This window comes from Sapajus apella, unplaced genomic scaffold (genome assembly GCF_009761245.1).
Source record: "Sapajus apella isolate SASKATOON/1434 unplaced genomic scaffold, GSC_monkey_1.0 scaffold303, whole genome shotgun sequence".
Taxonomy (NCBI): Eukaryota; Metazoa; Chordata; class Mammalia; order Primates; family Cebidae; genus Sapajus; species Sapajus apella.
In genome coordinates this window covers 90,620-101,757 of record NW_022437243.1, presented here as the reverse complement: position 1 = coordinate 101,757, position 11,138 = coordinate 90,620, and the positions used below count along the sequence as shown (strand labels likewise).

The window sequence follows — 11,138 nt, the reverse complement described above, 5'->3', positions numbered from 1 at the left end:
CTCAACACCAAAAACGCCTTGCTAAGACATTCCCCTCTGAAACCAAAGGCAAGAAGTCACCTTCAAATCAAGACCTGAGTAAAGTGTCAGTCCTGTGAAAGCATTCAAAAAAGAAGTCTATTGACTGTACTCAGTCTACACTGAAGTTAAAGGAATGCCTACATGCAGAGATGAGAAAGAACCGGTGCAAGAACTTTGGTAACTCAAATGTTTTTTTCCTTTTGGTAACTTGTTTTGTTCTGTTTGTTTTGTCTGGTAACTTTTTTTTTCTTTTGCTGAATATCGCCCTAGCTATTGGGCTCTGTTTTGGTTCCATATGAATTTTAAAATCATTTTTATAGTTCTGTGAAGAATGTCATTGGTAGTTTAATTGAAAAAGCATTGGCATTGATTCTATGAATTGTTTTGGGCAGTATGGCCATTTTAATGATAGTGATTCTTTCTATCCACGAGCATGGACTATTTTTCCATTTGTTTGTGTCATTTCTCATTTCTCTGAGCAGTGTTTTGCAGTTCTTTTTGTTCAGATGTTTCACCTCCCTGGTGAGCTGTATTTCTAGGTATTTTATTTTGTGTGTGTGGCAATTGTGAATGGGCTGGTATTTCTGATTTGGCCGTTGTCTTGACTGTTGTTGGTCTATAAGAGTACTAGGGATTTTTGTACATTAATTTTGTATACTGAGTGCATTGGAGTTTTTTATCAGCTTAAGGAGCATTTGGGTCAAGACTATGGGGTTTCCTAGATATATAGGATTATGTTGTTTGCAAACAGGTATAGTTTAATTTCCTCTCTTCTTATTTGGATGTTTTTTATTTCTTTCTCTTACCTGATTGCTCTCACCAGGACTTCCAATACCATGTTGAATAGGAGCGATAGAGGGCATCCCTGTCTTGTGCGGGTTTTTTAAGGGAATGCTTCCAGCTTTTGCCCATTGAGTATGATGTTGGCTGTGGGTTTGTCATGAATGACTCTTATTATCTTGAGATATATTCCTTCTATACCTAGTCCACTGAGAGTTTTTAACATGAAGCAGTGTGGAACTTGATAGAAAGCCTTTTCTGCATCTGCTACGATAATTGTGTGATTTTTGTCTTTAATTTTGTTTATGTGGTGAATCCCATTTACTGATTTGCATATGTTGACCCAACCTTGCATCCCAAGGATAAAGCCTACTCGTTCATGGTGAATTCAGTGCTGGGTTCAGTTTGTCAGTATTTTATTGAGGATTTTTGCATTGATGTTCATCAAGGATATTTATTGGCCTGAAGTTTTCTGTTTGTTGTGTCTTTAACAGGTTTTGATATCAGGATGATGCTGGCCTCCTCAAATGTTTTAGGGAGAGTCCCTCCTCTGAAATTCTTTAAAATAGTTTCTGTAGGAATAATATCAACTCTTCCGTGTACATTTGGTGTCATTCATCTGTAAGTCCATCAAGTCCCTGCATTTTTTAGGTTGGTAGCTTCGTGATACTCAATTTCAGAGCTCATTATTGGTCTGTTCAGGGATTCAATTTCTTCCTGGTTCAATCTTGGGAGGGCATATGTGTCCAGAAATGTATCCATCTCTTCTGGATATTCTAGTTTATGTGTACAGAGGTGTACACAGTATTCTCTGATGGTTATTTGTATTTCTGTGAGGTCAATGATAATATTGTCCTTGACATTTCTGGGTGTGTTTATTGGGATCTTCTTTCTTTTCTTTATTAATCTAGATATTTTATTAATTTTCTCAAAAATTAAGCTCTTGGGTTAATTGATCTTTTGAATAGTTTTTCATATTTCTATGTCCTTCGCTTAATCTTTGATTTTGGTTATTTTTGTCTTCTGCTAGCTTTGGGGTTGGTTTTCTGTTGGTTCTCTACTTCTTTGAGTTGCGATATTAGGTTGTTTAAGTGAGATCATTGTAACTTTTTGATTTGGGCCTTTAGGACTATAAATTCTCATCTTAAATTGCCTTAATTGTGTCCCAGCGATTCTGGTATGTTGTATCTTTGTTCTCATTAGTTTCAAAGATCTTCTTCATTTCTGCCTTAATTTTATTATGTACCCAAAACACACCCAGGAGCAGGTTATTAAATTTTCATGTAATAGTATGGTTTTGAGTACATTTTTTAGTTTTGATTTGTAATTTGATCGCACTGTGGTCTGAGAAATTGGTTATGATTTTTGTTTTTCTGCATCTGCTGAGGAGGGTGGTATACCTGATTATGTGATCGAGTTTAGAGTATGTACCATCTGATGACGAAAATAAGGTATATTTTGTTGTTTCTGGGTGGTGGGTTCTGTAGATGTCTGTCAGGTCTATTCGATTCAGTACTGAGTTCAGGTCCCTAACATCTTTGTTAATTTTCTGTCTCAGTGATCTGTCTAATATTGTCAGTGGGGTGTTAAAGTCTCCCAGTAACATTGTGTGGGAATCTAAGTCTCTTTGAAGTTCTCTAAGACTTGCTTTATGAATCTGGGTACTGCTGTATTGGGTTCATATCTGTTTAGGATAGTTAGGTCTTCTTGTTGGAGTCAATCCTTTAAGATTTTGTAATAACCTTCTTGGTCCTTTTTAATCTATGTTGGTTCAAAGTTCATTTTGTCTGAAACTCATATTGCCACCCCTGCTTTTTTTCTGCAACCTCCACCTTCCAAGTTCAAGTGATTCTCCTGCTTCAGGCTCCCAAGTAGCTGGTATTAAAGGCATGTGCCACCATGCCCAGCTAATTTTGTATTTTTAGTAGAGATGGGGTTTCTCCATGTTGGTTGGGGTGGTCTCAAACTCCCGACCTCAGGTGATCTGCTCTCCTTGGCCTCCCAAACTGTTGGGATTACCTGCATGAGCCCGGCCACCCTACCACTTCTTGCATCTCTCTCTGCCAACTCAAGTGTCTGTGGTGCTTGAGGGGTCTCCTCCTGCTGGAGTTCCAGATGCTTATGGTGAGAGCAGGTTGCTCCTTGCATGGTCAACTCACCCATTCACCCAGAGCTATTGGGGGAAAGAAACAAGTCCATGTGTGCAGTCACCTTGTGTGGGGTTCCCAGCTTTCTCCCCCTTCAGCTAAGCTTCTGTGTCTTCCTTGCATCCCCTCTCAGTGCCTCACCTCTGAAGATCTGCTAGGAGTGCACAGTCATCTCAATCCCTTGGTGGCAGCTGTTTCACATGGCTGTGTCTAATTGGCCATTTTGCCTTCCTCTGGATTTTTAAAAAATCTTTTTCTCTTGAATTTTGCTAGTTCTGAATATAATGTGAATCCCCAAAGCCTCAGGTGTTAATTCATGTTAGTGCTCATGATTTCTGGTAGTTTCAGGTATGAATTTCTTTACCTCAGCATTTATTATTTGGGTTACTAATACTAAATTGAACGTTTTCTTTCTTACATCAAAATTTTAGATTTTATTTCCTATTATGAATCTTTAGAGAATGTTACATATGGATTAATCCATTATTACTAAATTATTAAATTTAAGGATTTAAAACGATATTGGAAGAAGTGCAAAGCATTGCCATCTATTTCTAGTTCTAGATATAATTGTACATTTTCACAGTGTGCTAGTAAGTTTGCTGTTTTGATCATAGTGTTAGCAGAAGATGTCATCTAAAGGTCTACATAAGCTTTTCATTTTTTCTTCCCACTATAACCCTCTTTCCAAATAGAACTTAGTATGGGATGCTAATATCAAGCATATTAAAGTGGTGTTTTATTTATATACATGTATTATTTAATAGTGAGAATAATTCACTTTCCTAGAAACAGGGCCAGGGCAAACACTGGGCCCAGGGTTTGGCAGGGCCAGGGCAGTTAAGGGCAGTGCAGTGACAGGGTCATGAGATGGACAGACTAGTTTTGATGTCAGCCCAGGGCAGGGCCAGAGCAAGGTCAGACATGTCCAGGCCCACAGAAGGCAGGGCCTGGGCCAAGGCAGTGCCAGGGTAGAGCAGGAATAATGCAAGACCAATGCAGGGAAAGGCCAGGGCACAGAAGGGCAGGACCATGACAGGTCAGTGCTAGGACAAGGGTAAGGACATGGCCAGGAATATGGACAAGGACAGGCTCAGGGTAGGCCAGGGTCAAGGTAAGGCTTTAAGCAGGGAAGGGTTAGTGCCAGGGTTTGTGCCAGGACCAGGGTAAGGGCAGGACCATGGTAAGGTCTATGACAAGGCTGAAGCAGGGCCATGGCAGGGCCAGAACGCTCACAGGACTGTGGTCAGGAGCACGGGCAGTGGCAGTCCAAGGTCGGGGCTGGGATCAGCCCTTCTCTAGGGAAAGAGTGAGGTCCAAGTCAGGGCAGAGCCAGGGCAAAAGGGCACGACCAGGACCAGGACAAGTTCAAGGCCTGGGCAGGACTAGGATAGCACAGGGCCAGGCCAAGATCAATGCAAAGCCAAGGGCTGTGCCCTTGCCATGGACAGAGCAGGACCCATAACAAGACAGGGCCAGAAAGGGGCCAGGGCAAGGACAAGGCCAGAGAAGGGCCAGGGGGAACTCAGGGCCAATACTGGTCCAGGGACAGCATCAAAGCAAGGGCAGGATCATGGGAAGGCAGGACCAGTGAGGGTCCAGAGCAAGGGCAGGGCTAGGACAGTACCAAAACCAGGACAAAGGAAAGGTAGGGACAGGGCAGGAGAAGGACAGGTTAGAGCCAGGCCCAGTGTAGTAAAGTCCTACAATAGCACAGGGCATATCCAAAAGCATGGCAGGGCCATATCAGGGGCAGTACTAAGAGCGGGGCCAGGGAAAGCACTGGGCCAGGGTGTGGTGAGGCCAGTACAGAGCCAAGATATCGGATGACAGGATAGGACCAGGGCCATGTCATGGACAGGGTAGGCCAAATGTCAGCCTAGGGCAGGAACAGGAACAGGAACAGGCTGGTGAGAAGGCAGGGCCAAGACCATGTGTGGGTAGAGAGGGCTGGTACATGGTTGATGCAGCGTGAGGGCAAGGCCAGAGCATGGAAGAGCAAGGGAAGGGAAAGGGCAGGTTTAGGGTCAAGGTCTTGATAAGGGCAGGGATAGAGTAGGGCCAGGGAAGGGCTGGAATAGAGTAGGTAACAGTAGGCTTGGTCAGGGAAAGGCACTGCAGGGACAGGTCCAGGTCAGGGCAGAATCAGGCCAAATGCCAAGGCCACACTCAGAGCAGGGCCAAGTCAAAGGCGGGACGAAGGTATGGCTGGACCAGCATAGCAAAGGGCCAAGGAAAGGCGAGGGTAACTAGGGGCCTGAGTAGGGCCAGAACCAAGACAGTGCCAAGGCCACAAGCAGGTCAAGGCCAGAGCGAGGGCAGGACTTGGACCAAGTCAGTGTCAGGGCTGTGGCAGGACGAGTGGCAGGGTAAGGGCCATAGCCAAGTAAGGGCCAGGCCTAGGACGGGACCCTGACAGACAGGAAGTGTAGGGCAGGGTAGAGTCAGGGTAATGGGTAGTGTAGTGCCCAGTCTGGGCTAGGCAAGAGCAAAACCGGGCAGGGCCAGAGACATGGCAGGACCAGTGCTGGGCCATGGTCAGGGAAAAACCAGGGGCAAGGTCACAGCGAGGGATATAACAAGACCAATGCCAGGACCAGACCCAGTATCAGGGCAATCTCAGGGTCAGGGCAGGGACATGACAGGACCAGGGCAGAGCAGGGGTAGGGTAACCCAGACCCAAAGCAAGCCAGGGCCAGTGTAATGCAGGGGCAGGGGATGGTAATGCAGGGACAGGGAAGATTAGGGAAAGACATGGACAGAACAGGACCCATAACAAGATAGGGCCAGAAAGGGGCCAGGGCAAGGGTACATCCAGAGAAGGGTCAGGGAAAAGGTAGGGCCAGGGATGGGACAAGGCCAGGGCAGACCAAAGGGAGTGCCAGGGCAGAGCAAGGTCAGGGTAGGGAGGGCTGTTGCAGACCAGGTTATGGCTTGAGCAAATTCAGGGGTGAGGCAGGACTAGGATAGCACAGGGCCAGGGCAGAACCAGGGCATGGTAGTACCAGCACAGGGCATGGTCAGGTCTATGGCATGGTCAGGGCAGGGTGAGCACTCTGCCATAGCCAGGGAAGGTACAGGGCTAACACAGGGCCAAGGAGGGGTCAGAGAAAAGGCAGGCCTAAGGTGGGTCCAGTTTCAGTGGATGCCCAGTGTGGGGCCAGGACATTGCCAGGGCCAGTGTAGGACCAGGCCAAGGTGTGGCTAGGGAGAGTCCATTGCATGGTCATAGCCAGGGCAGAACAGGACCAGGAAAAATCAAAGGCTGGGTCAGGATGGGATAGCAGGACAGAGTGGCAAGACTAAGGTATCCCAAAGCATAGCCAACAGCAGGGCAGAGGCATAGCAGGGGCAGGACTAGGAACAGAGCCAGGGAAAGCACTGGGCCCAGTGCATGGCAGGACCAGGGAAAGCACTGAGCCCAGTGCATGGCAGGACCAGGGAAGAGGAGGGCAGGGCAGGCCCACGGTCATGCCATGGACAGTGTAGGTCTGGTGTCAGTCCAGGGCAGGGCCAGAGTAAGCCCAGGGAGAAATCAGGGCGAGGGCTAAGACATAGACTGGGTAGTGTAGGACCAGTGCAAGACCAATGCAAGGTGGAGTGCAAGACCAGTGCAGGGTGAGGTCAAGACAAGGCCACAGAAGGGCAGGACCATGGTAGGTCAAAGCCAGGAGTAGGGCCAGGACAAGGTTAGGGCCAGGGCCACGAATATGACAGGACCAGGTCCAGGGCTATGCCAGAGCAGGGCAAGGGCTGGGCAGGACCAGAGCCAGGTCATAGAAAGGACAGGGCAAGTGCCAAGGCAGAGCCAGGTAGCACCAGGGTTGAGTGACTCTGATCCCTGAGTGCAAAGGCTGAGGCAGGATCAGGGAAGGTCCTGGGCTGAATCAGGGTTCGATGCAAGATGGTACTGGGGCCTAACCTGGGAAGCATGAGGGCCAGGGAAGGGTTAGGCAGGGCAATTGGAGGACCAGGAAATGGCAGGGCCAGATCAGTGCTGGGACAGGGTAGGGCCAGACCAGGATAACACAGGGTAAAGGCAGGGCAGGTCCAATGCAAGGCCAGGGTCCAGACCAGGGCCAGAGAAGGTCAGGGGCAGGGACAGGACCAGGACCAAGACAAGGAAAGGACAATATCAGGACCAAGGCAAAGCCAGAGCAGGCCACTGACATGGCAGGACCAGTAACAGGGCTAGGGCCAGGCTAGTGATAAGGCCAGGTATGGGACTAGGGCCAGAACAGTTTACCAGGGCAGGGCTCAAAAAAATCAGGGCCAGAGCCAGCCCAGGGGTAGGGCAAAGCCTTAAGTAGGGAAGGGTCAAGACCTGGGTCCATGCAAGGGGCAGGGCAGGGGCAAGGTCATGACCAGGTCTAGGACAAGGCTGGGGCAGGGCCATGGCAGGACCAGGGTCAGAAGCAGGGGCCAGTGCCAGGCCAAGGTCAGGGCTGTGGCCAGGGCTGGGCTAGCAACAGGTTGAGGGTCAAGGCAAAGCAGGGTCAGGGGAAAGCGACAAGACCAGAACAAGAGCGAGGTCAGGGCCAGGGCAGGACTAGGATAGCGCAGGGTCAGGGCCAGGGCAGGACCAACACAGAGCCAGGGGCTAGACCAAGGCCAAGGCTGGACCAGAGACAGGGCCACAGAGAAGGCAGGACCAGGGATGATCCAGATCAAGCACAGGGATGGGCAGAACCAGAACCAGGACCAAGCAGGTCAGGGCCAGGATAGAACAGGGTATGGCCAAAAGCAGGGCAGGACCATAGGAGGCATAGAACTAGGAACAGAGCCAGGACAAGCACTGGGCTAGGGTATGGTGGAGCCAGTATAGGGTCAGGACAGTGGATGACAGGACAGGACCAGGCCAAACGTCAGGGCCAAGTCGTGGCAGGGCCAGCATAGCAGAGAGCCAAGGGAAGACCAGGGCAGGTAGTCGTGGCCAGGGTAAAATCAGGGACAGGGTCCCAGCCAGAAACATGAGAGGACCAAAGCCAGGGATGGGAAAGGGCCAGAAGCAGGGCAGAATCAGGACCAGGGAAGGGCATTTCAGGGCCAGGGCTTGGGACTGGGCAAGTTCAGGGCCAGAGCAAGGGAGGGCTAGGATAGTGCAGAGCCAAGGCAGAGTAGGGCCAGTGTAGAACAAGGACAGGGGCAGGGGATGGCAGAGCAGGGACTGGGAAGGCCAGGGCCAGAGTCAGGTTTGGAACATGGACAGGGTAGGACCAGAAACAAGGCAGGACCAGAAACGGGACAGGGCCATGGTAAGGTGAGAGAATGGACTGGGAAAAGGCAGGGCCAGGGAGGTGCCTAGAGTATATCTATATCTGGCATCTGGTTGTGGCCTCAGGGCCATACTATTAAGATTGCCCACACGTTCCCCTTAAATAGGACATCTCGATGGTATCAGTCCTATCACCCTCTTAACCAATAACAGGAGTGGTATGCCTGAGCTGGTTGCTGATTTCTTGGAGGATGAAAGAGACCAAAATTTGATAGGGGATATCCATGTTGAGAAGGATTTTTCTGACTGTAATAAGCTATGTTTGATGAACCATAATATGTATGATGTGGGATTAAGAATTTTATGTACTAAATAATAGTAATGTGGGTAAGGTTTAATGTGGAATTTACAATAATTTATCACAGTTAAGCAATTTTAATATGTGCTTATATGTATGTCTTGTAATAATGTTATATACATTATAGTAGAATGCACTCTTTATGATCAAGCATTTATAGTACTATATGTTAGTCATGAGGACCAACATTATTGTATGAAGTACATAATAATAATGTAATAGTGCATTATAATGATGGCCAGTACTGGCATATCAGTTAATGTTGTATCCCTAAGAAGCACAGGGAATAATTTAAAAAGCTCTATCACCTTATTTCTAAGTTTTTGAAATTATGATTTATGTATTATTTTCTCAATGTCTTTTAGCTTGTTTTAAAATCATAAGTTACAATTTTAGTGTTTTGTCTGCATATCTTTTTTTGCCCATAGGAATGTTGTTCTTCTTATTCTCTGTTTTCTTTTAATAACTCTTTATGATTTTCGACCAAATACTTTTTTGTCACTCATTTTTACTGAAAACAATTTTCTCAAGCTTTTAGAAGGAGGAATAGTTCAAGGGGCCTTTACTAATTTCATATCTCTCCCTCTCCTGTTTTTGATTTGTCTTTTGGTTTTGTTCTAGTAAAGTGTTAATACGGCGGCTCACTTTCTGAGACTTCCTGATTCTATATCCCTCCCTCACTTGTATCTGGGCTTTCTCTTTTCTTTGTCTCTGTCACCATTGTAATAGCCCAATTCTGATTCTCCTCCCAGAAGTTTCTCTTCAGTGCGATGTCCTGCCCTGGAAAGGAGCTTTGGTTGGTTGGTTTGAAATTCATGATTCCTATCCTTCCCTGTGTCCTTTCAGAACTTACCAGTGGTCCTTACAGCCACTTTTTGGTTTGATGAAACCCTTCCTAGTTTCAACTGATGTTTTCACATAGGTCTGCAGTGATTTGGTTTATGGTTGCTTTGCTGTTTCCTATCCCCAGTTTTCAGATGCCTTGTTGCTTCCTCCTCCTTCCACCACATTAACATTAATGTGGTTCAGCTGAATTCTACCAGACATACAAAGAAGAGCTGGTACCATTTCTTCTGAAACTATTCCAAACAATACAAAAAGAGGGAATTCTTCCCAAATCATTTTATGAGACCAACATCATCCTGATTCCAAAACCCGGCAGAGACTCAACAAGAAAAGAAAACTTCAGGCCAATATCCATGATGAACATAGATGCAAAAATCTTCAATAAAATACTGACAAGCCGATTGCAACAGCACATCAAAAAGCTTATCCACCATGATCAAGTAGGCATCATCCCGGGGATGCAAGGCTGGTTCAACATACGCAAGTCTATAAACGTAATTCACCACATAAACAGAACCAAAGACAAAAACCACATGATTATCTCAATGGATGCAGAGAAGGCCTTTGACAAAATTCAACAGCCCTTTATGCTAAAAACACTCAATAAGCTAGGTATCGATGGAACGTATCTCAAAATAATAAAAGCTATTTACGACAAACCAACAGCCAATATCATACTGAATGGGCAAAAACTGGAAGCATTCCCCTTGAAATGTGGAACCAGACAAGGATGCCCTCTCTCACCACTGCTATTCAATATAGTATTAGAAGTTCTAGCCAGAGCAATCAGGCAAGAAAAAGAAATAAAGGGCATTCAAATAGGAAAGGAGGAAGTCAAATTGTCTCTATTTGCAGACGACATGATTGTATATCTAGAAGACCCCATCGTTTCAGCCCCAAACCTCCTGAAACTGATGAGCAAGTTCAGCAAAGTCTCAGGATACAAAATCAATGTGCAAAAATCACATGCATTCCTATACACCAGTAACAGACTTAAAGAGAGCCAAATCAAGAACAAACTTCCATTCACAATTGCCACAAAGAGAATAAAATACCTAGGAATACAACTAACAAGGAAGGTAAAGGACCTCTTCAAGGAGAGCTACAAGCCACTGCTCAATGAAATAAGAGAGGACACAAACAGATGGAGAAACATTCCATGTTCATGGTTAGGAAGAATCAATATCGTGAAAATGGCCATACTGCCCGAAGTAATTTACAGACTCAATGCTATCCCCATCAAGATACCAATGACCTTCTTCGCAGAACTGGAAAAAACCACCTTAAACTTCATATGGAACCAAAAGAGAGCCCGCATAGCCAAGTCAATTCTAAGCAAAAAGTACAAAGCGGGGGGTATCACACTACCAGACTTCTGAGTATACTACAAGGCTACAGTAATCAAAACAGCATGGTACTGGTACCAAAACAGAGATATAGACCAATGAAACAGAACAGAGGTCTCAGAGGCAACACAACATATCTACAACCATCTGATCTTTGACAAACCAGACCAAAACAAGCAATGAGGAAAGGATTCCCTGTTCAATAAATGGTGTTGGGAAAGCTGGCTAGCCACGTGCAGAAAGCAGAAACTGGACCCCTTCCTGACACCTTACACTAAAATTAACTCCAGATGTTTTAAAGACTTAAACATAAGACCTAACACCATAAAAACCCTAGAAGAAAATATAGGCAAAACCATTCAGGACGTAGGTGTAGGCAGGGACCAAAACACCAAAAGCATTCACAACAAAAACCAAAATAGACA

General features: G+C 46.2%; 1 long non-coding RNA gene across 1 annotated transcript; it reads left to right on the top strand.

Annotated features, from left to right (window-relative positions):
* The first annotated feature begins 4,577 nt into the window (after nucleotides 1–4,577).
* On the top strand, nucleotides 4,578–7,710 carry LOC116545608. Its single transcript, XR_004266375.1, has 3 exons — nucleotides 4,578–4,622; nucleotides 4,957–4,967; nucleotides 7,658–7,710. It is a non-coding gene; the product is annotated as an uncharacterized LOC116545608 (long non-coding RNA).
* Nucleotides 7,711–11,138: the final 3,428 nt, after the last annotated feature.